Here is a 23,625-nt window from a genome sequence, read left to right as displayed (position 1 = left end):
AGGTCCTTGCATGTAGGACAACTCAGTTAGAAAAGTAGAGTGAATGGATGGAATCTACCATATGATAAAAATGCTACAAACACCATTTAGTTGTCGTCGATAAGAAATTTACTTGTTTTTAAAAAAAAATACAAGTGCTGGCATTGTCCAAAAAACTTAACAGGTTTATTTATAATTGTTATAAGGTTGAACTGCTGAAACGTGTTCACTGAAACATTTTGACGTGCATTCATGCACGCATTTATATTAAAAATTCACATACAAATGAAAATGGAGACACTGCCAATGCCTGATTTCTGTCCCCCAGTTTTCTATTTGCAATCATATACTTAGGTACTTTTGACCCCATGGTGGGGGTGGCGGGGGGGGGGGGATATCTAACGTTCAGAACCACCAATAACAGGAAGAAGATATTTTTTTTTTCTTTTTTTTGAATGAAATGTTTTCCATCAGGGTGGTTTCTTAAGCACATTCTCCACATACGCGGTGTGCTAGTTGGATATCTTTGGACGTAATTGTTACACGTTTGGCACGTGACACAGGTTGGTGTCTTCAAAGAGGCCCGCCAGATAGGCCTTGCTTGCCTCCTGCAAAGCACCAACAGCTGTGCTCTGGAGGCCCAGATGTGTTTTGAAGTCCCGAGCAATTTCTCACAGCAGATGCTGGAAAGGAAGTTTGAGGATCAGGATCAGAAGTTCAGGGGGACTTCTGACAAGGTCGAATTTGCGGGGTGCCCCAGTACCAGGCCTGTAAGGATGAGGTTTCTTCACCCCTCCAGTAGAGGGCGCACTCTTGTGAGCGCCTCTTGTAGTCAGTTGCTTCCTCGGTGCTTTACCACCTGTCGATTTGCGGGCAGTCAGCTCTGTAGGAGCCCTGGTACTGAGATATCCTTCCTTTACCCCCTTCTTGGGCTGGAGCTCAGCGACCTAGAGGCGGTGCTGGCATTAGCAAGCGAGGGGGCATGGCTTCGGCTGCAAACACAGTTATCATGTTTATTTCTTTTGCAAAAAAAAGTGAGATAAAATCAAAGAAAGGCTGAGGAGGCCATGTAAGAGCCTAATCTATGTGATTTTTAATAAACATTGTTTTTTTTTCAGTGTGGAAATACTGGGAAAAGGAAGAATATAGAGTAATCAAAGAAAATCTCTTGAACTGACTTTGCATGATGGACCAACCTCATACAAACAGATTGGCTTTTGAAAATAAAGGGGCCCGTGGGGATCGCAATTTGGAATAAAAAGTGGAACTACCCAGAAAAATCAAGATTTACCTGGGGAAAACATGGAGAGGTCAAGGTTGGTGCAGCACCTGTGTTGGAGCAGAAAGGTGGCTGTAGGCCATGGCTGGAAAGACTCTCAAGTTTCTATTTCTTTATTTTTTTCTTTATTGATGTGTTGCTGATATTAGTCATGGTGGCACTAAAAGTAGGCCAGCAGGGAAAGGAGCCACTAATAACAGATCTCATGTATGCGTTCTTGTTTTTCTATCACAAGTAGGACTCACACTTTAGGTTGAGTAATTATTAATATTCTTGAACTTTATCTGAATTCTGGAGGCAGTGGGGTGGCCATCTCAGACAGGCAAGTCATTTCTGAGACAGATGAGGTATTTTATATTACTGTTAAGAGATTAAAACCTCATTTTTGGATCCTTAAATGGACTGAGAGAAGAAGGAATAACAAAGGCAAGAAATACATATTTAGGATAATTTAATGATTTTTCTTGTAGTGCAGATATGCAGAGTAAAGTGCATCCAATCAGTGGCATCTTGCCCTCCATTATATTTACATTATCAATTTGCTATGTGGCTATGTTTTTCTTTTTCTTTTATTTTTTCAGCACATCTCTGTGTCTCTTTTCCACCAATGCCCCTTAAATGCTTACTAGATTGATTTTGGAGTCACACATCTAGTTGTACAGGTGTGAAAAGTTTTTAAGATTCTACCTCTGTTATCTTCTTTGGTTATGGGAAAATCCTGGAAAAAGCAAAAGCAAAAACTAGGAACAAAACTTGTGAAATATCTCTGGATTTGAAGGCCTTGAATTCAGTGATCTTTGGACGTTTCAATGCTAAAGAATTTATCTTGATATGAAGATTTTCTTTGAACCATCAACAATATTAACATTAGAGTTTTTGTCTCTATTGAGACATGAGAGAAATATTGGGCAGTTTATACATTCCTAACTTTCAAAGAGAATCAGGTACATAACTGTCTTCTAGAGATAGCATTCTTGTCAGCCTGGTTCTGGCAAAAGCAGCAAAAAAGAATATATTTTATTCTTTATTATTTTTAAGAGTTTATTTATTTTGAAAGGGAGAGAGGGACAGAGAGACAGAGAGAAAGGGAGGGGAGGAGAGAGAGGATAAGAGAATCCCAAGCAGGCTCCTTTCTGCCATTGCAGAACCCGACACGGGGCTTGAACTCACAAAACTGTGAGATCATGACCTGAGCTGAAACCAAGAGTTGGATGCTCAACTGAATGAGCCATCCAGGCACCCCTCAGATATATATTTTAAAAAACATATACTGGCTTAATTCTCAGATTAACTTAGGTTAGTTCTGAAAATTGAGGCAGAATGGAAGCAATCAGAAGCCTCAGTCTTATATGATATCCTTTCAGAGGTTCAATATGACAAATTTGTTATCTGTGTGAGGTTATTTACAGCTTTCACTCACATGGTACTGAAATATAGGGTATTAATAATGGATTCTTCATATTTAAATAAGTTTATATGTGATACTGACGTTTTTGTTTAGATTTGTATTGTCTTGATAAAAACATACTTTCTCTTTCTTAATGGGAGGTCCTTAAAATACTTTGTTGTTATACATATAATCCATTTTTAGGGTTTTAAAAATATATATATATATATATATATATACACACACATATACATATACATATGCATATACATATACATATATGTATACATATACATACATATGTATACATATACATATACATATGCATATACATATACATATATGTATACATATACATACATATGTATACATATACATACATATGTATACATATACATATATGTATACATATACATACATATGTATACATATACATATATACACATACATATATACATGTATATATGTATATACATATACATACACATGCATATACATATATACATATACATATATACATATACATATGTATATATACATGTATATATGTGTACATATATATATATATATATATATATATACACTTCATATATGTATATATAAGAAAGAAACATCTCATCCTATTAACTTAGAAAAGGTATGCTCTGTCAGCATAGGTCAAATAACTCCATAACAAACATGCTCCAAAAATCTCTGTGACTTGAAAACCACAAATGCATATTTCTTGCTGCCTTTCATCCCCATTGAAGTATAGCCAGACACTCTATTCCACATACTCATCTTTGACTTATGGCCATCATCTCAAATTTTACTGGTCACCATTTCAGAGCTAAGTGAGATTAAATATCAGCTTTTCCACTCACAACTCAAAATCCATATCTGGTTACATGGCTACATCCGCTTAGAAGTGGGCCAAAAAGGGCATTCTTGGTAAGTACCTTAAAGGACAAGATGCCAGAAGGGTTTGCTGAACACTTCATGACCACCAAAATTTACCCTTGTGATCACCAAATATCTGATTCACTCTTCTTTCTGCGTATAATATATGCTTACTCACCTCTCAAAGTAAACAAGTCTTAAGCACTAACTCATCATAATGACAATCTGAAAGTGATATATGTTGGTGTTTCATGGAGGTGATATGTAAAATTCTCTATAGCAAGACCAGATATGACTTTTCTTGATCCAGATATATATGTCATTGGCCCTCACACCCCAATATATAATGGTACAACATATGCTGGAAAACTGCAATCAATAACACATTTAGAAAGGAGAAGATGCCTGGGTGGCTCAGTCAGTTGAGCATAGGACTCTTGACTTCAGCTTAGTTCATGATCTCATGTGGGATAGAGTGCTGGGTGAGGCTCTGTGCGTGTCTGAGATTCTTTCTCTCTCTTTCTCCTTTTGTCCCTCTCCCCCACTCAAAAAAAAAGTTGCGGGGGGTGTAAGATACACAACAGGTAGTAATCTATAGCAATCCTGAAACCACCATTGGGCAAACTTTTGAGATATCCTTACCCTCGTGGTGAGGAATGTTCTTTGAATATTCTCTGATTCTGCTCTGCGGGAGCAGTGTTTTCTCAGCCTAATGTTTTCTGTGACTCTTTGCATGTCTTTCACAGATTTTACCCTCTTATTGCCATTTCTGGCCACATCTGATGTTCAAAGTAGAAAACTATATCCTCCTGAGGACTGAATAACCTTCCCATCCATATTCCTTTTCAGAGAAAGCTTGTTTTAAGTCTTAGACAGTTGCAATCTCTTTTAGTGTAAGTTATGGTTCTTTAGGCAGTATGACTCTCTCAGTAACTTATCTACCTTCTTAACAATTGGAGTCCAATCAGTTCCATGTGCCAGTAACTACAATGACAGTTCTGTTTGGGAGGGACATCCCTCTTTCCCTAGACTTATTCACAAATAGCTTGAGCTTATCAAATTTAGTAAGCATATTGCATCATTCAACCTTTTTCTGAACAATTTTTCCAACAAAAGAGACTTTCTGAAAAAAAAAAAAACCACGAATTCTTTCAGAGGCTTTAGCAATAGATGTAATGGTTCTCCATTTGATTTGACCCCCTTGCAATTTGGAGTTTGATATTTTTGTTATGACTTCCCTTATTTTGATCTTCATTTTCTTAGGGTTAAGAAGCAATATCTACTTCCAACATAAAATTTCTGAAGTCTTTGTATACTCTTTTATCCCTGCTTTCAAATAGATTATTTACTGAAATAATTTCTTGTAATATCTTGTCAAATACAGGTGGTACATGCACCTTTGACGACTATCATTCTGATGCGCGATTTCTTCTCTGAATGCTACAACATCATTAACTATGTATTCTGACTGTCAAACTATCTCAAGTGATTGTTTAATCAAATGTTTTGATACCACATAACATGGATTTCCATTTTTCAGTTCCTTGCCTTCAAATAACCCATTCTTAAGACTGCCATGTATTTAGATTTGTTTCTTTGGTGATAGCAAATCTCTCTTTTGGTATGATGCCTGTGTCAGTCCAAATAGACCCTTGAAGCGAAAGTTCCCAACCAAGATATCACAAACTGGGAAAACGGGTAAAAACATTCTTACCAAATTAGTGAAACATTTGCAGGTAGATGACTAGTTTAAAGATTCTTGTGGAGATAAGAGTCCGTGTTCAAAATATGGGGAGGTATTTTCGTATTCAAGTAGCTCAGGAAACCGTACTAGTGACTGAGTAGTGATCTTTTCCACAGAGTACACACTTTGACATCAGTGTTGAAAAGAGTGGGAAAAACACTAACATAATGAATACTACCATCATGATGTTGATCCAGGCTTATGGAAACACCAGTTAAAAAGGGTTAATTTAAAATACTGGATACAGCTATAAGTACTATTCAGCTCTTGGTAGCACTAAGTTTCAAACACTTGTTGGTTCCCTGGGTACAAGAGTTTATACCTTCCTTTCAATTCATATTGAAGGCATTTAATTCAATCCAGATACACTATTCTATGTCTCAAGTATTTTTGGTCTGGTGACTAGATATCATCAAACTATACAAATAAGAAAGACCCTCAAGTAATTTGAGGACTAGTATAAGAGTGGGGGAGAAACACACACAAAGTGATATTAATGTATAGAACGTGGGTGGTACAAATGGCCTGGATATTCAACAGTGAGGAATACTTGGAAGGAATCATAACATGCTTTCTGAAGAATATATGTTTTGATACTGGAATTGAAAAATGGATACAATGTCAATGCATACACATGAATCTGAGTATGGGAAAGAGAATTAAACGTAAGGGGACCACAAAATATTTCAGGGGGGTATTGTTGGGGGAAATGTAAGTGGGTGCGCTGGGCTGTAGAGAACAACAATATAAGAAACCTGCTGGAATTAAACCATAAGAGACTCTTAAATACATAGATGGGGGTGCGGGGTGAAGGGAAAATAGGTGATGGGCATTAAGGAGGGCACTTGTTGGGACGAACACTGGGTGCTGCATGCAAAGAATCATGAGAATCCACTCCCAAAGTCAAGAGCACACTGTATACACTGTATGTTAGCTGACATGATAATAAACTATATTTGAAAATTTTTAAAAAATTGCAAAAAATTAAAAAATAAAAATAAATAAAATAAAATAAATTTTTAAAAAGCTGATGGAATTAAAAAGCAATGTGAAATTAGGTAGAGGCCAGTCTTCTCTTTGCTCGATATGTGAATAAATTTTCTCTCCTGGCTTACTCTCTCCAGTACTTAAATCTTCACTGATTACTCTCCCTTCTTGACCACTAACATATTTATATCACATAATGTACAAGACAATTATAAAAAGTATTGGTTTGTATATGTATATGTAAACATTTAATTTTTGTCCTTCTGATGGCTGAACTCTCTATAGATTTTCTTATATGATTATGGTATATAGTATAATATTGACTATTGATTAATTGTAAAAATAAGTTAAAGTTACCGTATGAAATATAATTCAGGGCCCATTGCTATTTTTTAAAATAAAAGTTTACTACAACACAGCCACATTTGTTTATGTACTATCTATGACTGCTTTCATAATACAATGCCAGAGCTGAGTAGCTGTGACAAGACTGGCCTGCAAAACCTAAAATATTAATCATCTGGCCCATAACAGAAAATTCATCCACCTCTTACATACTGCATTTATAAATGTGGTCAATACATTAATATTCTCACATACATTTTTATCCTAATCGCCTACCGTTCTGTGTCAAAGATATTTCCATTATATATCCTCCAAAACGAAGAAAGAATATATGATCTATTATGAATTACTTTTAACAAGTCTTTGCCACATGTCTATTTAGATCATTAGTTTCAAAAGGAAGGGCAAGAAACTATTGACGCAACAATTATTTAATGAAAATAACCAATATATATATAGTTCAGATTATGTGATCTAATTGGAAGAGATTAGGAGGTTAAATGCCAGAGTAAATAGTACTTTGCTAAAGATCTCTATTGAAATTTTAAAAATTTTGCTATGACTTTACAAATAACATTCTAGCCAACATGCTATCACGCCTATTTGGTTTCCTTCCAAGGAAAGAAAATAAACTTACAAAGAAATAATTGATTTGGCTGAAAAGGCAGAAAACCTACTCTCTTTCTTACACAGCTATTCGTACTGGGTTAAGCATAGATATAGCAAAAATAAACTGCTGGCTTTAAAATTTCTACTAAAAATTGTAGTCGTTTAAGAACGTCACACATTTCCAGTAAGATCTGGGAACCACAATGTTTGGGAGATGTTAGATCTGATCAACACCAAAGGACAGTCATAGAAACATTAGAACAGTTACTACTGAGCATTTGCATGGACAGGCTATAAGTAGTATGTGTATTTCTTTAAATTTTGCTTCAAAATATGATGCATGTTATAATAAAATATTATGTTTTCTTTAATACTTTAATACTTAATTTTCTTCACATAATGTTAAATAAAGGAATATAATACTGATAGCAAAAATTATTAAAGGAATAACGTGCCGATCCTTATTCATAGTTGATTATCACTTAGAACAACTGTCTACTTACGTTAGACACTAACGTAAGTAATATAGTAAAAGTTTAAGTGAATGGGCTGTAGAATCAGAGAATCCTAACCTCAAATCCTAGTTCCTTCTCTCTTTAGTTGTATGGCCCTGATTGATTTAGGAATTTTCTGAGCCTCAGTTTATGTATAAAATAAATTTAATAATAAGACCTAGTTCTTTGGTTTGTATTAGGTTTAAATGAGAAAATGAGCACTTGGGAGAGAATTGGCACCAAATAAATGTCTTCTTATTGTTGTTTACTGTCATGGTCTCTAGATTTCCAGTGGAAGATGATAGTAATTGGAAGAAATAGTCATTGGTTAAAAAAACAAAACAAAACAAAACCCCAAAAATGACAACCCATCATAGTCCTGCAACTAGTTGGTGAAAGAAAAGCCTTGAAAACAAGTGAGCTTCCTTCAAGTTCATTTCCTCATGTTTTACCATTGTGTTCTTTTTAATTTTTGTACCTGGTTGTACTATTATTTTTAACTCTAACTTAAACTGTTTTTTTTTCCTAGTACTCAGAAAGAAGTACCCAATTGTGATCTAAGATTCCTGTGAAATGTGGTAGACACAAAAGATACAGCAAAGCAAAACTTACTTTTTTAACTTAAAATGAGATTAATTTTTCCAAAAGGAATGTATTAAAACATGCCACTTTTTTTTAAATTTTTTTTTCAACGTTTATTTATTTTTGCGACAGAGAGAGACAGAGCATGAACGGGGGAGGGGCAGAGAGAGAGGGAGACACAGAATCGGAAACAGGCTCCAGGCTCTGAGCCATCAGCCCAGAGCCCGACGCGGGGCTCGAATTCCCGGACCGTGAGATCCTGACCTGGCTGAAGTCGGACGCTTAACCAGGCGCCCCAAAACATGCCACTTTTAATGAAAATATATAATGAGAAGAGCATTATCTACTATTCTCACCAATAGTAAAAAGTTCTGATTAACTTTCAAAACAAAAAAGTTTAAATGGAAAAAGATATGCATTGAAGTGGACTTTGTATATATATGTGCATATATATATGCATATATATATATATACATATATATATGCGCATACATATATATAATGTTCTGATATAACTTTCAAAACAAAAAAAGTTTAAATGGAAAAAGATGCATTGAAGTGGAGTATATATATATATATATATATATGTACCCAATTGTGATTGAGGATTCCTGTGAAATGTGGTAGACACAAAAGATACAGCAAAGCAAAACCTACTTTTTAACTTAAAATGAGATAAATTTTTCCACAAAGAAATGTATTAAAACATGCCACTTTTAATGACAATATATAATGAGAATAGCATTATCTGCTCTTCTCACCAATAGTAAAATGTTCTGATATAACTTTCAAAACAAAAAAAAGTTTAAATGGAAAAAGATATGCATTGAAGTGGACTATATATGCATTTGTATATATACATATATATTTGTATATATATACGTATATATGCATATACACACAAACATATATATATTTATATATGTTTATACATATGTATTTATATATATATATATTTGGTGCCTTTTATATATATATATGTTTATATGTATATATTTGGTGCCTTTTGAAGATTTGAACAAGATTCATATCTGTATATTAGTTGAGATTAAAAAATGTGAAACACCAAGGCTTTCTCACAATATGCCAAGTTTTAACTTTCCAGTCTCTAATGAACAAGATACAGTTGTATGGACAAACTAATGAGAAATATGGATAAATATTTCAACACAAAATAATGTATTCTCACAGTACATGGATAAAACACATGCGCCTCAAGTAGGAAATATGCTGTGTATGTAGTTCCCTTCTTTTAAACTGCTGGAAAATTATTGATTGGAAACATTTAGAAGATCAATTGGTGAATGCTCATAGTTCATCATAGAGACATTTAAATATGGTGATTATGTTACTTTTGAACTGAGTGTCGATTAAATTTTCTTATAGGAAACCATACTTGGGGAATTACCTTAAAATAATCTTAAATCCCAGATTAACCTTTCCTAATTGGCATGCTTTAGAATCATCAGTCACAAATTAACAAAGTAGACAGGTTAACAACAACAACAACAAAAATGCCCATTACACCTCACAACAAAATGTTCCAAAAATAATGAACTTACATCTACTACAATAAATACAGTGTGTGTATATGTGTGTGTATGGGACAGAAGTGTCTATAGTTGCTGATTTAGAGTTGATTTCATGTTCTTTGCATTATGAAGAAATCAAAGGCCATTTTATTTCCTCTTAAATCTCAGAGTTTTTTTGAAGTAAGGAAAAAAAGCCCTAGCTTTATTCTAAAAGCTGTAAGTACATCCTTATTGTGCTAGAATTTTGGCAACTTTAATGCGAAAACTTGACATCAAGAAGACACGAGATTTGTGGAATTTACCACTGACAAAGACAGCAAAAGTGTATAGTCACTTCTGTGACGACTGGCATGATTGGATATAATGGCCTCATTTCTATCGGGCTTGTGAAAGGGATGATAGCAAAATAACTATGGGTTTCTTTTATGGTCCAAGCAAGTAAAAAAAAAAAAAAAAAAAAAAACCCAGAGTAGGCAGCTTCCTGTGCTGTATGTTTGCACTGTTATTGATACTGAACAGTGTTTATAAACAAAATCTATGCCATTCATTTGATTGTGAGTTTTTTTTAAATATTTTATTAAAACTTTATATTTTTATTTATTTTAAAAATGTTTAATGTCTATTTATTTTTTAGAGAGATAGAACACAAGCAGGGGAGGGGCAGAGAGAGAGGGAGACCCAGATTCTGAAGCAGGCTCCAGGCTCCGAGCTGCCAGCACAGAGCCCGACACAGGGCTGGAACTCACAAACTGCGAGGTCATGACCTGAGCTAAAGTCAGGCGCTCAACTGACTGAGCCACTCAGGTGCCCCAAGACTTTAGATTTTTAGAGAAGTTTTAGGGTCAGACCAAAACTGAGAGGAAGATACAGAGATTTGCTATTTGTCCCCTACCCCAAATATGTATAGCTAGCCCCCTAATCAACATCCCCAGCCAGAATGGGACATTTGTTAGATTTGACAAACCTACATTGACACATCATAATAAACCAAAATCCATAGCTTACTTTATTTAGTTCACTCTTGGTGTTAAACAACCTATGAGCTTGTGTAATGTAAATGACACACGTTCCTTTATTATGGTATCATACAGCATATTTGCACAGCCCTAAAATTCCTTGGTTCTCTGCCTATTCACCTTTCCTTACCCCAACCCTTGACAAACACTGATTTTTCTACTGCCTCCATAGTTTTGCTTTTTCCAGAATGTCATATACGTGGAATTATACAACAGGTAGCCTTTCCAGATTGGCTTCTTCATGTAGTAATGTAGTAAGGTTCTTCCAGGTCTTTTCATAGTTTAATCACTTCTTTTTAGCACTGAATAATATTATATTGTCTGGATAGATCACCATTTATACATTCATTGTTCGAAGGACATCTAGATGGCTTCCAAGTTTTGATAATACGAAGAGAGTTTCTATAAACATCTGTGCAGGAGTTTGTGTGTGGCTTAACTTTTCAACTACTTTTGGTAGTTGAAAGGGGCCATTTTGTATTCTGACCGGTAATTCCTGAGAGTTCCTGTTGCTACACATCCTTGCCAGCAATTGATGGCAGCAGTGTTTCGGATTTTGGTCATTTTAATAGGTATTAGTGATACCTCGTTGTTTTTAATGTGCCTTTCTTAGTAACATATGCTTCACATCTTTTCATATGCTTGTCATCTATACATCTTCTTAGCTGAAGTATCTGTTGAAGTAATTACCCCCCTCTTTTTACCTCAGAGTGGTTGTTAATCTTGGATTTTAATGATTCTTCTACATCGTGGGTAACAGTCATTTACAAGTATGTCTTTTGCAAATATTTTCTCCACTTCTGTGGTTTGTGTTCTCATTCTCTCGACATTATCTTTCACTGAACAGAAGTTTTTTTTTTTAATTTTAATAAAATGCAGCTTATCAATTACTTATTTCATGGGTCATGCCCTCAGTGTTGTATCAAATAGTCATTGCCATAATCGTGGCTATCTACAGTTTCTCTTATGTTATTTTCTAGGAGTTTTATACTTTTGCATTTTTCTCTTAGATTTATGATCCATTTGGGGTTAATTTTTTTGAAGGGTATAAATACTGTGTATAAATTTACTTTTGTATATGTATGTCCAATTGTCCCAGGCTTATTTTGCTGAGAAGACCATTTTTTAAAGTTATTTATTTATTTTGAGAAAGAGAGAGAGAGAGAGAGAACACATGCACATGATGGGGAAGGGCAGAGGGAGAGAGAGAATACCAAACAGGCTGTGCACTGACAGTGTGGAGACTGATGCGGGGCTCGAACTCACAAACCTGTGAGATCATGACGTGAACTGAAATCAAGAGTTGGACGCTTAACCAAGCCACCCAAAAAGACCACTTTTTGTTTTATTTTAATGTCTTGGCTCCTTTAGCAAAGATTAGTTGTCTGTATTTATGAGGATCTGTTTCTCGGTTTTCTATTCTGTATCAATGGGTTTTTTGTTTGTTTTGTTTTTTTGTTTTTTGCTTTGTGTTTTGTTTTGTTTGTTTTTAATCTATTCTTGCAATAGTACCATTCTGTCTTAATTAATGAGGCTTTATAGTAAGTCTTACACTTGGGTAGTGTCAGTCCTTCAACTTAAATGTTTTGTTGTCTATTCTGGAACAGAAGAGACATATGAACTTTAGAATCAGTTTGCTGTTTTCCACAAAATAACTTGGTGAGATTTGACTGAGGTTGCTTTGAATCTATACATCGAGATGGGAAGAACTAATATCTTTACAATATTGAGTCTTTCTATACATGAACATGGAATATCTTTCTAATGATTTAATTCTTCTTTAGTTGTATGAATCATAGTTTTATAGTTTTTTTTAATAAAGATATTGTACATATTATGTTAGATATATACTTAACTAGTTCATTTTAGGGGGGTACTCATGTAAATTATGTTTTTTAATCAAATCATTTGTTCTCTGCTGGTATATAGAAAAGTGATTGACCTTGTATCCTGTAATCTTGTCATAAGGACCTTGTATACTGCAACCTTATTATAATGAATTATTGTTCCAGGAGGGTTTGTTGTTCGTTTGCTTTTTTGTCAGTACTTTTGCATTTTCTTTTTATTCATTTATTTTTAAAGATTTTTATTTTAGAGAGAGAAAAAGGGAGCAAATGGGGGAAAGGGGCAGAGGGAGAGAGAGAGAATCCACACTGATTGTAGAGCCTGATGCAGGGCTTGATCCCACGACCCTGGGATCATGACCTGAGCTGAAATCAAGACTCATATGCTCAACTAACTGAGCCATCCAGGCACCCCAGTTCTTTTGTATTTTCCATATAGACAGTCTTGTCATGTGGGAGCAGAGAGTTTTATTCCTTCCTTTCAAATCTGTAAGCCTTTTATTTCCTATTCTGTTCTTATTGCTTTAGCTAGAACTTTCAGCACAATGTTGAAAAGGAGTGGGGACATGGGACATCTTTGCCTTTTACCTGATCTTAGGAAGGAAAATTTCGAGTTTCTCACTGTGGTAGTTCCGTTTATTCACAAAGGATATGTTTCAAGACCCCTGGTAGACACCTAAAACTCCAGATAGTACTGAACCCTATATCTATATGATTTTCCTGTAAATAAGTAAATAAGTAAAATAAGGTTTAATTCATAAATTTGGCACAGTAAGAGATTGACAACAATAATAAAATAGAATAATTATAATAATATATGTAATAAATGTTATGTGACTATGGTCTCTCTTTGTCTGTCAAACTGTATTATATTGTATTCACCTTTTTTCTTCCCGTGGTGATGTGAAAATATCTGTGATAGATGCAATGAGGTGAATGATGTAGGCACTGTGACCTAGTGTTAGGATACTCTCATTTGCTTCTGAACTGTGGTTGACCACAGGTCACTGAAACTTCAGAAAGTAAAACCACAGATTGTATGTGTGTGGGGAGGGGGGGCGGGGAGGGAGTCTGCTGTATTACGTATAATATTTGCTGTAGGGTTTTTGTAGATATTCTTATTAAGTAGAGGAAGTTCCCCTCTATACCTAGCTTTTTTTTGCATCTATTGATATAATACTGCTATAATCCTTACTTAGTTTATTTATATGATGGATTACATCAATTGATATTCTAATGTGGAACCATCCTTGCATACCTGGGATAAACTGGTCATAATGTATAATTGTTTTTATACACCATTGGATTGGATTTGCTAATATTTTATTGACAGGGCCTATGCGATTTTTCCCATGCTAATATTTCCTAGACATATAAACATTAAGACTGTGTCACTTAAGCTCATTCAGGGAATTTAACTAACAGAAAGGCAAGAGAAAAAAAGGATATTTTGAAGAGTTTAAGTCTTTCTAGAATGTTTATAACAGTTTTCATAAAATGAAAGAAAAAATGTTTTAACATTTATTTATTCTGAGAGAGAGAGAGAGAGAGCGAGAGAGAGAGCGGGGAAGGGGCAAGAGAGAGGGAGACACAGAATCCAAAGCAGGCTCCAGGCTCTGACCTGTCAGCACAGAGCCTGATGAGGGGCTTGAACCCATGAACGACGAGATCATGACTTGACCGAAGTCAGGCACTTAACCAACTGAGCCACCCAGGTGCCCTGAAAATTTCTTTTTTAACATAAAGAATAATATGTGATTAAATATGTGGTGATGCTCTTTCATTTTTTTCATATTTTATTATGCAAAATTCAAGTTCAGCATATCAGTAAAAAGTAGTCATTTAAATAGTGTTTATTTATTCAAGTATATACCACAAAATAACTGCTAAGGTTTTATAATAAAAAAAATACTTCACCTTTTAGTAAATATGTACTGTGCAGGAGGCAGTATTCTAAATCCTATATATGAATTATCTTACATACCTCTTATCACAAAGCCATGAAATATGTGTTTATGATCATCATTATCATCATCATCATTATTGCCATTTTATACATGAAGAATCTTATATTTAGAGAGATTAATTTATTTAGGGTCCCACGATAAATAAAAAGAGCATATCAGGATAAAAAATATATATAATAATTTAAAATCCATAGTATTGGGGCACCTAAATAGGTTTGTTAGTAAAGCATGTAACTTTTGATGTTAGGCTTATAGATTTGAGCCCCACATTGAGTGTAGAGATCACTTCAAAAAGTAAAATTTTGGGGCACCTGGGTGGGTCAGTTGCTTGAGTGACTGGCTCTTGACTTCAGCTCAGGTCATGGTCTCACAGTTCATGGGATCACTCTCTCCTTTGTCTCTGCCCCTCCCCCGCTCATATGCACATGCACATATGTGCATGTGCTATATCAAAATACATAAACTTAAAAAACTCTTTAAAAGGTAAATAAAAAATTAAAACTTAAAAAAAATCCAATGGTATTACCATTATTAATAATTTAAAATTTGGACTCCAAAGTAAAACTCTTGCAATTGTGGAACATTTAAAGAAATGTTGTTCCTTTCATAATATTTCACATTGTTTACAATATATTATTACTCATACAAAATGTGCATTCAAAATGGTATGTTAATTAACTGTTAGAAATTCACAGTTTTATTATAATTTTGAATCTATATCAAGCAGTATAGCAATAATTGAGGAGATTTTCCCTTTGTTGGGTAAGAAGGGAAATGTTGAGAGGCAACTTGCTATTTTTTTTTTAATGCTTATTTATTTTTGAAAGAGACAGAACATGAACAGGGGAGGGTCAGAGAGAGAAGGAGGCACAGAATCTGAAGCAGGATCCAGGCTCTGAGCTGTCAGTCCAGAGCCCAATGCGGGGCCCCAACTCAGGAACAGTAAGATCATGACCTGAGCCAGGGTTGGACGCTTAACCTACCAAGCAACCCAGATGCCCCAGAGATGTAACTTACCATTAAAAAATGAAAAAGACAAACTTCCTTCTTTTTTGCTGTACTTGGCTGGTATACTATAGTAGCAATATTATTTAAGAGAAACATCAGTCAATATCTGTCCAAATAAACTGATGTTTCATCTCTGTTTATGAATCCTATGGGAACAATGAGTTCACAAGTCAGCATGTAGCCTGACCCATCTAACTACATACTGGAAACGAGAAGTTCTATCGAGTCAAGCTCATATTCACAGTCATTGAGAAGTAAGAATCTTCTCTGTCTCTTTGTCTCTCTCTCCTTTTCTGAATGGTAGCATCCAGTAACTCCCTGCATGACAAATGATATATACTCAAGTAAGAAGAAGAAAGAGAAAGACAAAATTACCAAAAAAGAGCTATAATATTTTATTAAAACATTAAAAAAAATTACTAAAGTCTAAAAATAACACTTATTACAGTGCTTTAATGTAAGTGAACTTTAAGAAAAAGAATATATCTTATTGTTTAAATATTAATCGAGTATTCTCCCCCTTATAATGTTTCTTTTTTCTTTCAAACGGACAATGAAAACAAAATGAATATTTTATGTTCTTTCCACTAATTATGACAATGAATTCATTGTCATATGAATATTTTATTGAGAGAAGCAATCATGTTGCTTCTTAATAAATAGGAGAATCACAGATAATCTTAGACAACGTAAGCCTTTGTGACAGTTCATATGTCAATGAAGTTGCTTTTTAAATATATGCAACTTCATTATCTTTCAGTCAGAGTTTCTAGGGAGATTCTTCTCACTGACTCTTAGCTCAACATGCTATGCATGATTTTGAGTTAGTCTCCTTAAAACCAGATGCTAAATTTAAGGGAACATTGGATATTATGTATGGTTAGTTATGGATGTTATATATAGTTAGTTATGGATGGTATATATATATATAGGTAGGTACAGATATTGTGTATAGTTAGCCCTTTCTGGAACACTTGTTCTTTCTCTACTATACTAAAGTTCTAATCACCCTTCTACGGCCACCAATGTGGATGCTCTAGGATAATTTTCCACGTGATCGGTAATGATAGTAAATACAGCTTATGTTGTGCTGTGCCCATTACATATGTATTTTATTTCCTTCTTGCAATAACAATATAACATGAAATTATCTCCCTTTTACAAGGAAGGGAGTTGAGAATGTGGACATTAGAAAGCTGCAGGGCTTCCATTCAAGCTCCATCTAACTGATTTCCTAGATTACATCAAAACCCCCTCTGTATCTGTACATCGCAACATTAATTTTAGTATATCCAAGAATTTCACCCTCTCCAATCCAAATAGAATAAAAAATAATGACAATGTGAAAACATCTTTAAAAATATTCAAGGTCATGATGCCTCACAGATAGTTATCTCTATGTTATTTACCCATGTATATGTATCTGTTTGGGCTTTTTGGCGGATATATAATATTGATTCCACATTTTCTGATCAATCATTTTTGGTGGTTTGTAATTGCACATACACTTTTCTTCAAATTGCGTATTCCACCAATTGCATAGATAGTTTTCCTCAAAACTTCTTCATAACTGCCCTTGAAAATAGCACAAATAATATATGACCATAATATCTATATATAAAAATATTTACCAAAATTATGTTCTAGGGGAGCCTGGCTGGCTCAGTCAGTTAAGCGACCTACTCTAAATTTCAGCATAGGTCCTGTGATCTCATGGTTCCTGATATCCAGTCTTTTATCTCTTGTCTCCAGGCTCCACGATGACAGGACAGAGCCTGCATAAAGTTCTCTCTCTCCTTTCTCTCTGTCCCTCCCCTGCACATGCATGTGTTCTTTCTGTCTCAAAATAAACTTAAAAAAATATATATATCTTCTGTCACTACGTTAAGTACAAAAGTTCATTTCATATATGTCTTTGAAGTCTTTCAAGAAATTCCTAAGGATTCTAATGGCCAGAATGAGTCAATCTAGATCTCCTCACAATCCCCCTGCTCCCAGTCTTTTCAATGTCTCACCCCCCTTGTTTTCCAGGAAATTGTGCCCTCAAAAAGTGACAGTGAAGGGACCTACTGATAGACACAGATATTGAATCCAGACTACCTAACTTATCATTGGTCATTTTTGTATTACTCTACCCTTTTTCTAATATTTTAAGAAAAAAATATATTTACATTACCCTACTTTATTTTTTCTTTCCTTTTTTTTTTCCTCTTAGGAAATGAAGTAATAAATTATTAACAGTCGTACATTTTTAGGGCTATTTTTTTCATCAAAATTGTGATGTACTTAACGTCAGGAGGCACAAGATGTTTATCTATCTATTTTGTATTTAATTTTTATGGCAATCAATAAACAGAAAAATGAGCTCGAGCTAAAATGGACATGGTAAATAAAAACATGTGGGTTTTTAATTTTTTTTCCAGTTTATTTATTTATTTTGAGAGAAACAGAGACAGTGTGAGCTGGGGAGGGTTAGAGAGAGAGGGAAAGAGAGAGAAAGTCCCAAGCAGGCTCCGTGCTGTCAGCGTCGAGTGGGGCGCAGACCTGGAACTCACAAAACCAGGAGACCATGACCTGAACTGAAACGGAGAGTAGGAGGCTTAACCGACCGAGCCACCAGGCACCCCAAAATCATGTGGCTTTGAGTGACTATTTCCTTAGATAAAAGCGTATTTACATAACTTAGAGGAAGAAGGTCCAACTACGTGAGAACACTGAGAAGCAAGCCATCTACAAAGTTTGGCGACGATGGACGAGACGTCATTCGGCAATATTATTAATTATTTGATCAGAAGATTTCTTTCCATTTTCCTTGAGGTGTCAGTAAAGAGACTTTATAACAAGAGAGCCACAAACCACACTGAATTATAACTTTCTTTCTGTCAGGTGCCTCATCGGAAAAAAAAAAATGAAGGGAATTATGGTGGATCATAAATCGACTGATGAATTGAACACTAAAATTGAAGGGAGGCCGCAGGCCAGGAAGCCCCTAAGGTCTCCGTGATACGAATCTGCCGACCTTCTTTCGCTCCGGCCTACTCTCATTTTATACGTCAGCATCAGCATATTCGTTACGCATGGGCCTTTCTCTTCAGGTTTCACATTCCAATCTTATTGGCTTAATTTTTCGCTAAGAGACTGGGCAAGAAATCATCACCGGAGCAGCTGGTAGTCACACACCTGTGGTGAGCACAGCATGGCCTGTGGAATTGTGGGATCACCACGTTGTACACCTGAAACCGATGCAACCTTGTGTGTGGACGACACTTCCACGGAAACAATTCGTTTAATAAAATAATGATCCCTTGTAATGCACAAAGCATTTGAGGAGTCACTTCTTGGCCAGCAATGTATAAATGGCAGAAATGCTTCCAACAGGACAAGGGGGAGGAGGGTGGTGCAGACACACGCCGGCCGGACAGACGGGACGACAGAGGCTGCGGGGCCCGGCGTGGGGGTGGTCATCAGCTAGGTAGTCCTGAGGAGCTAACTCCGTCCATCCCTCACTTTTCCTTCTGGAGATGGAAGACGATAATAGTACCCTGTGGTTTTGTCACTGGTTGTTTTGTGACTTGAAGAAAGGTCTGTCAAGGCCTTTTTGCTCACTGAAATAAAGGTATTATTTTCTCGAAAATGCTCAATCTATTATGGAGGAAGACAGAGAGTTCGGGATTAGCATTCCCGTTTGCGGCTTCATTTTTGAAACAGGTAAGCAATTGGTATTAAAATTAGGCAGGAGAAATGAGACTGCAGGCAATTTCTCAAAATCATGGTGATTCACACAAGCCGGAGGCCTTCTTTGTCTGGGTCCACAAAACCAGAGGTAGGGAAGACAGCTTTTCTCTCTCGGCCCTTGAGAGAGAGATTTCTCATAAATTTTGGTAAAGATAGTAATCTCATGGGATGCAAGAATATATTTATAAAAAATCGTAAATTACACACGACAGTGTATCAGCATGAGGGTCAACGGTAAGTCTAACAAAATAGAATTAGGTAGAGTCACTAAAGTACAGATGGCTTCTACATAATTCTGACCATATATACATGAGCCTTTGTAATCGAGTCTTGCAACTTGTTTCCCAACACAGTGTGTATGAACTTGTACCGATAGTTACAATTCAGTAGCCTCCCTTCGTTTGCCAACTCACCCTTTCCTTAGCATGTAAGTGGCTTGACAGGATGCATGCAGCTCCCCTCAGTCAGTTACCCCAGAAGCACACAGAATCCTAGAGACCTAAGACAGTATCAGGGAACTCTATTCTGGTGGGTCATTTCATTAATAAAAAAATAAAAAATTAAAATTAACTTTTATTCTTTAATTTTTTTTTTAAATTGTTGTTCATTTATTTGTTTACGTAGAGAGAGCAGGGGAGGGGCAGGGAGAAAGGGAGAAAGAATCCTAAGCAGGCTTTGCACTGTCAGCGCAGAGTGCGATGCGGGGCTCAAACTCACGAAATGGTGAGATCGTGACCTGAGCCAAAACCAAGAGTCATATGCTGAACCCACTGAGCCACCCGGGCATCCCAATTTTTTGGTGTTCTTAAACACGGAGACAAAAACTCTGTTTTTAGGACTCTCAATAATTCTCTCCCTCACCCTGTCTCCTTTGTCTTTTTTCCTCCCTTGTGTCAAGTTTGAGCACTTGGCATTGTTCTGTGGAATATTATGCTACAAATTAGAGAGCCTGATCTTACTTTGTTGAAGGACATAATTCAATTTAGTTCCTACTTTAGGACCCAGGGGTCAATATCTAATATTTCTTTCCTAACTCATCCTGTCCAAACCACTCTTGGTGATTTTATATCTAAAAATGTTTGATGAGAGCATATCTAGAGTACCTGGGAGCCATCAAGTGCCAGAGAGTCAGCAAATCCATAGAAAGGAGAGAGCACTGGGTCTGGGCTAGAATGAGGAGTAGAGCTCTTCCTCCCAGAGCAAATCCAGGAATCCCCAGGCACAAGACAATTGTCCTGGAGAGTGAGCTCTACCTAAGTCAGCCTGATCTGCTGGACCGGAGGACAGAGGGGACTCCTCTGTGTGAACCCACTGCTTCTAGCTGTAGTTTCCCCATCAGATAGGGTTGGAAAACCCACGGGAGATGGCTCCTGGAATTGTCTACTCTTTTTACTTTGTTTTTTCTTTTGCATTTATGTCATAGTTATCTGTGTTTCCTTCATAATGATCAGTATTGAGCTTTGATTGTATTTTGTTTTTGTTTTTGGAGAGGGAGGGAGGGGCCGAAGGAGGGGGAGAGAGAGAGAGAGACCCTTCAGCAGGTTCCATCCCAGCGCAGAACCAGACGTGGGACTGGATCTCAGGACTGTGAGATCGTGACCTGAGCTGAAATCCAGAGTCAAGTGCTCAATCGGCTGAGGCACCTGGGTGCCCCTGGTATTAGGCTTTTTAAAGTAAAGTGCTCTATAAATATGCAAAATAAAAATATACAATAAGGCTCAACACTCCTTACAAGAAAACACGTTTCTCAGTAGGAATATCCACATGGAAATGATTTCCTCTCCCCCAGGAGAACGTGGGTTATGCCCTTTCATGGCCCCCTTCCCAGGGCCGATACTGCCTGTTCTGCAGTGTGATTTTGCTAAAGATTGAAAGGTGCCCTTCTCTGAAATTCAGTTTGTCTCCTAGTATTTTCATCAATTCCTCCACGTAAGATGCACACAACTAGCACCATATTAAAAAAAAAATGAGGTACTTTACCCCCTAAATGCAGGGATCTTATTTTCTACATCGTAAGGCATACAGAACTAAAAAAAAAAAATCTTTTGTTAGATATGGAATGGTTAAGGCTGTTTTTTTCCTCCGTGAAAACTTTAAAGCCGGGTCACTCGTTAATATTTCTTTTCTCAAAGGACTGCATGAGATCCAGCTGTGCCAAAGAAATAGGACTTAATGAAGCCATGGAGATGTATGTAATAGCTTTAATTTTGGAGCCACGTATTTTGAAATAGGTCAGACTGCCAGACAAGTTTCTTCGAATGTTCAGAAAACAACAACAAGGGGAAACGGAGGAGGTGGGCAGTATGGGCTTAATCTTTATAACAGGAGATGAGGAAGGCTGGAGAGTGAGTGGGACAAGGAGTCAAGAAGATGGATATTTTTCTTTGAAATTTTATAATACCGCCACACCAGCTGTGCTTTTCTTTATGGTTCTATTGAGCTTTCAAACTGGGCCTGTGTGGGTTAGTTATTGTTGCTTATGTCGCCTTATATCTGATACTCCTTCAGACCTGATCCCAAGGTTAAAGCATTCCGACTGAAATATTCTCCAAGGTGTCTTCAATACAAATTCACAGTGTGTTCCTGAAGCTCACCTAGGGAATGTAACACGGTAAACTGATAATTCCTGATTAATCATGCTTTGTTGCTTTGTCAGTGTTACCACAGGCCCCGAGTCTTCTGTGAATGTAAGCCTTGTTATATAAAATATTATTTAGTTGGAAGAGTGCTTTGTAGTTTTTTAAAAAGCATCTAGAAACAAGTATTTCATTCTAGTTTTTAAATGGCTTTATTTCTAAGAAAGAGAGAGGAGAGAATGAGTGGGGGCAGGACAGAGAGAGGCAGGACAGAGTTTCTTAAGAGAGCTCTGCATTGGCAGCAGAAAGCCTGATGTGGGGCTGGACCTCACAAACTGTGAGATCGTGATCTGAACCAAAGTCGGATGCTTAACCGACCGAATCACCCAGGCGCTCCTAGACACGAGTACTTCAAATTCATGATTCCATTCTGAATTCCTAGAGGGCCTCTGTCATTTGTCTCTACAACATGAGCTCCAATAAACCAGGAGGATCACCGTGGAACATCCCTCATCCTTGGGATTTGGGGATTTTATCTGTGTTGGGTTAGGTGAAGTTTAACCTAATAATAGCAGGATGCTGTGCAGACAGTCAAAGAGAAATCCATGATTCTGCATTTTACCAGCTAGTGAGGGAGCAGAATAATAACGGTAACTATGTCACCGCAGAGTTGAGCATAAGACAGAGTCAGATGGAAGAAACACATGCACACATTCAGAAATAGAAAGATTCTAACCGAGTCTTTGCCTAGTTCTTTTGATCCCGTATATTTCTACTGTAAGACGAAAAAATTTCAGGACCTAAAATTAACAAGAAATATTTTTTTTCCTATTATCAGTCTGCAGAAAAAAAAAAAAGTCTAAGAAGTTATTGAAACACCAAAGGTATGTTTTCAAGGCTTTACATTATGTAAAGAATCGTTTCGATTCTGCCTTAAAATTCACGAAAACAAAGGAAATAAAATTATAAATCCACGTGCCTTCAGAATTCAAGGCACAGGATAGCTCTGAGCTAAAACCAAACTAAAAGTACTTACTAGAACCAAACACACGCGCGCGCGCGCGCACACACACACACACACACACACACAAATGTGTCCTAAGCTGACTGAAGGGTTATATCAGGAATCCAAAGTTCACCTTGGCTAGGTTGCACCTGGCAGGAAAACAGCGTTGCTGAAGTCTGATCTTTCATTGGGCTGCAGCAAAGCATTAAGAGCAGGCTCCATTGTTTTTAGAGTTGGAATACTGGTTTGTTCCTTGCCTCTCAGCCTTCTGGGGTTGAACCTTCCTTTGCTAAACAGTGTATGTCCTAATGCTAATGACTTCTGTTCTCAGGGCCAGACACGGAGATTCTCAGGTATAAGGGTGAGGGTTAGGGTTAGGGTTAGCTACCGTATAAGTATGTATGGAAAGTAACTCAGTGTCCTTATTTCTGAGGATATAAATGTTAAGCCTTAGCTAAAGATTTTATGCGTGTGGAGGTGGGGGGAGCTCTCTTTACATTTATTTCTTAAAGGGCACGGTCAAAGCAGGGCTCACATGTAAACTTGACGCTCAATGTCAGTCCCTGGCAAGCACAATATCATAGATGCACGTGCCTTGGAAGCAGAAAAATTTAGCTTTTCTTCTTGGCCCCACACCTAGAGCAGTGCCTGATGGA

The 23,625-nt window shown here is 36.5% G+C and overlaps 1 pseudogene; it reads right to left on the bottom strand.

Annotated features, from left to right (window-relative positions):
* Window positions 1-462: 462 nt before the first annotated feature.
* Window positions 463-18,416, bottom strand: LOC125164906 (histone H3.3A-like; annotated as a pseudogene).
* Window positions 18,417-23,625: the final 5,209 nt, after the last annotated feature.

This window comes from Prionailurus viverrinus, chromosome B1, assembly GCF_022837055.1.
Source record: "Prionailurus viverrinus isolate Anna chromosome B1, UM_Priviv_1.0, whole genome shotgun sequence".
Classification (NCBI taxonomy): Eukaryota; Metazoa; Chordata; class Mammalia; order Carnivora; family Felidae; genus Prionailurus; species Prionailurus viverrinus.
Note: the sequence above shows the minus strand (reverse complement) of the source record. Positions and strands in the feature narration are given on the sequence as shown.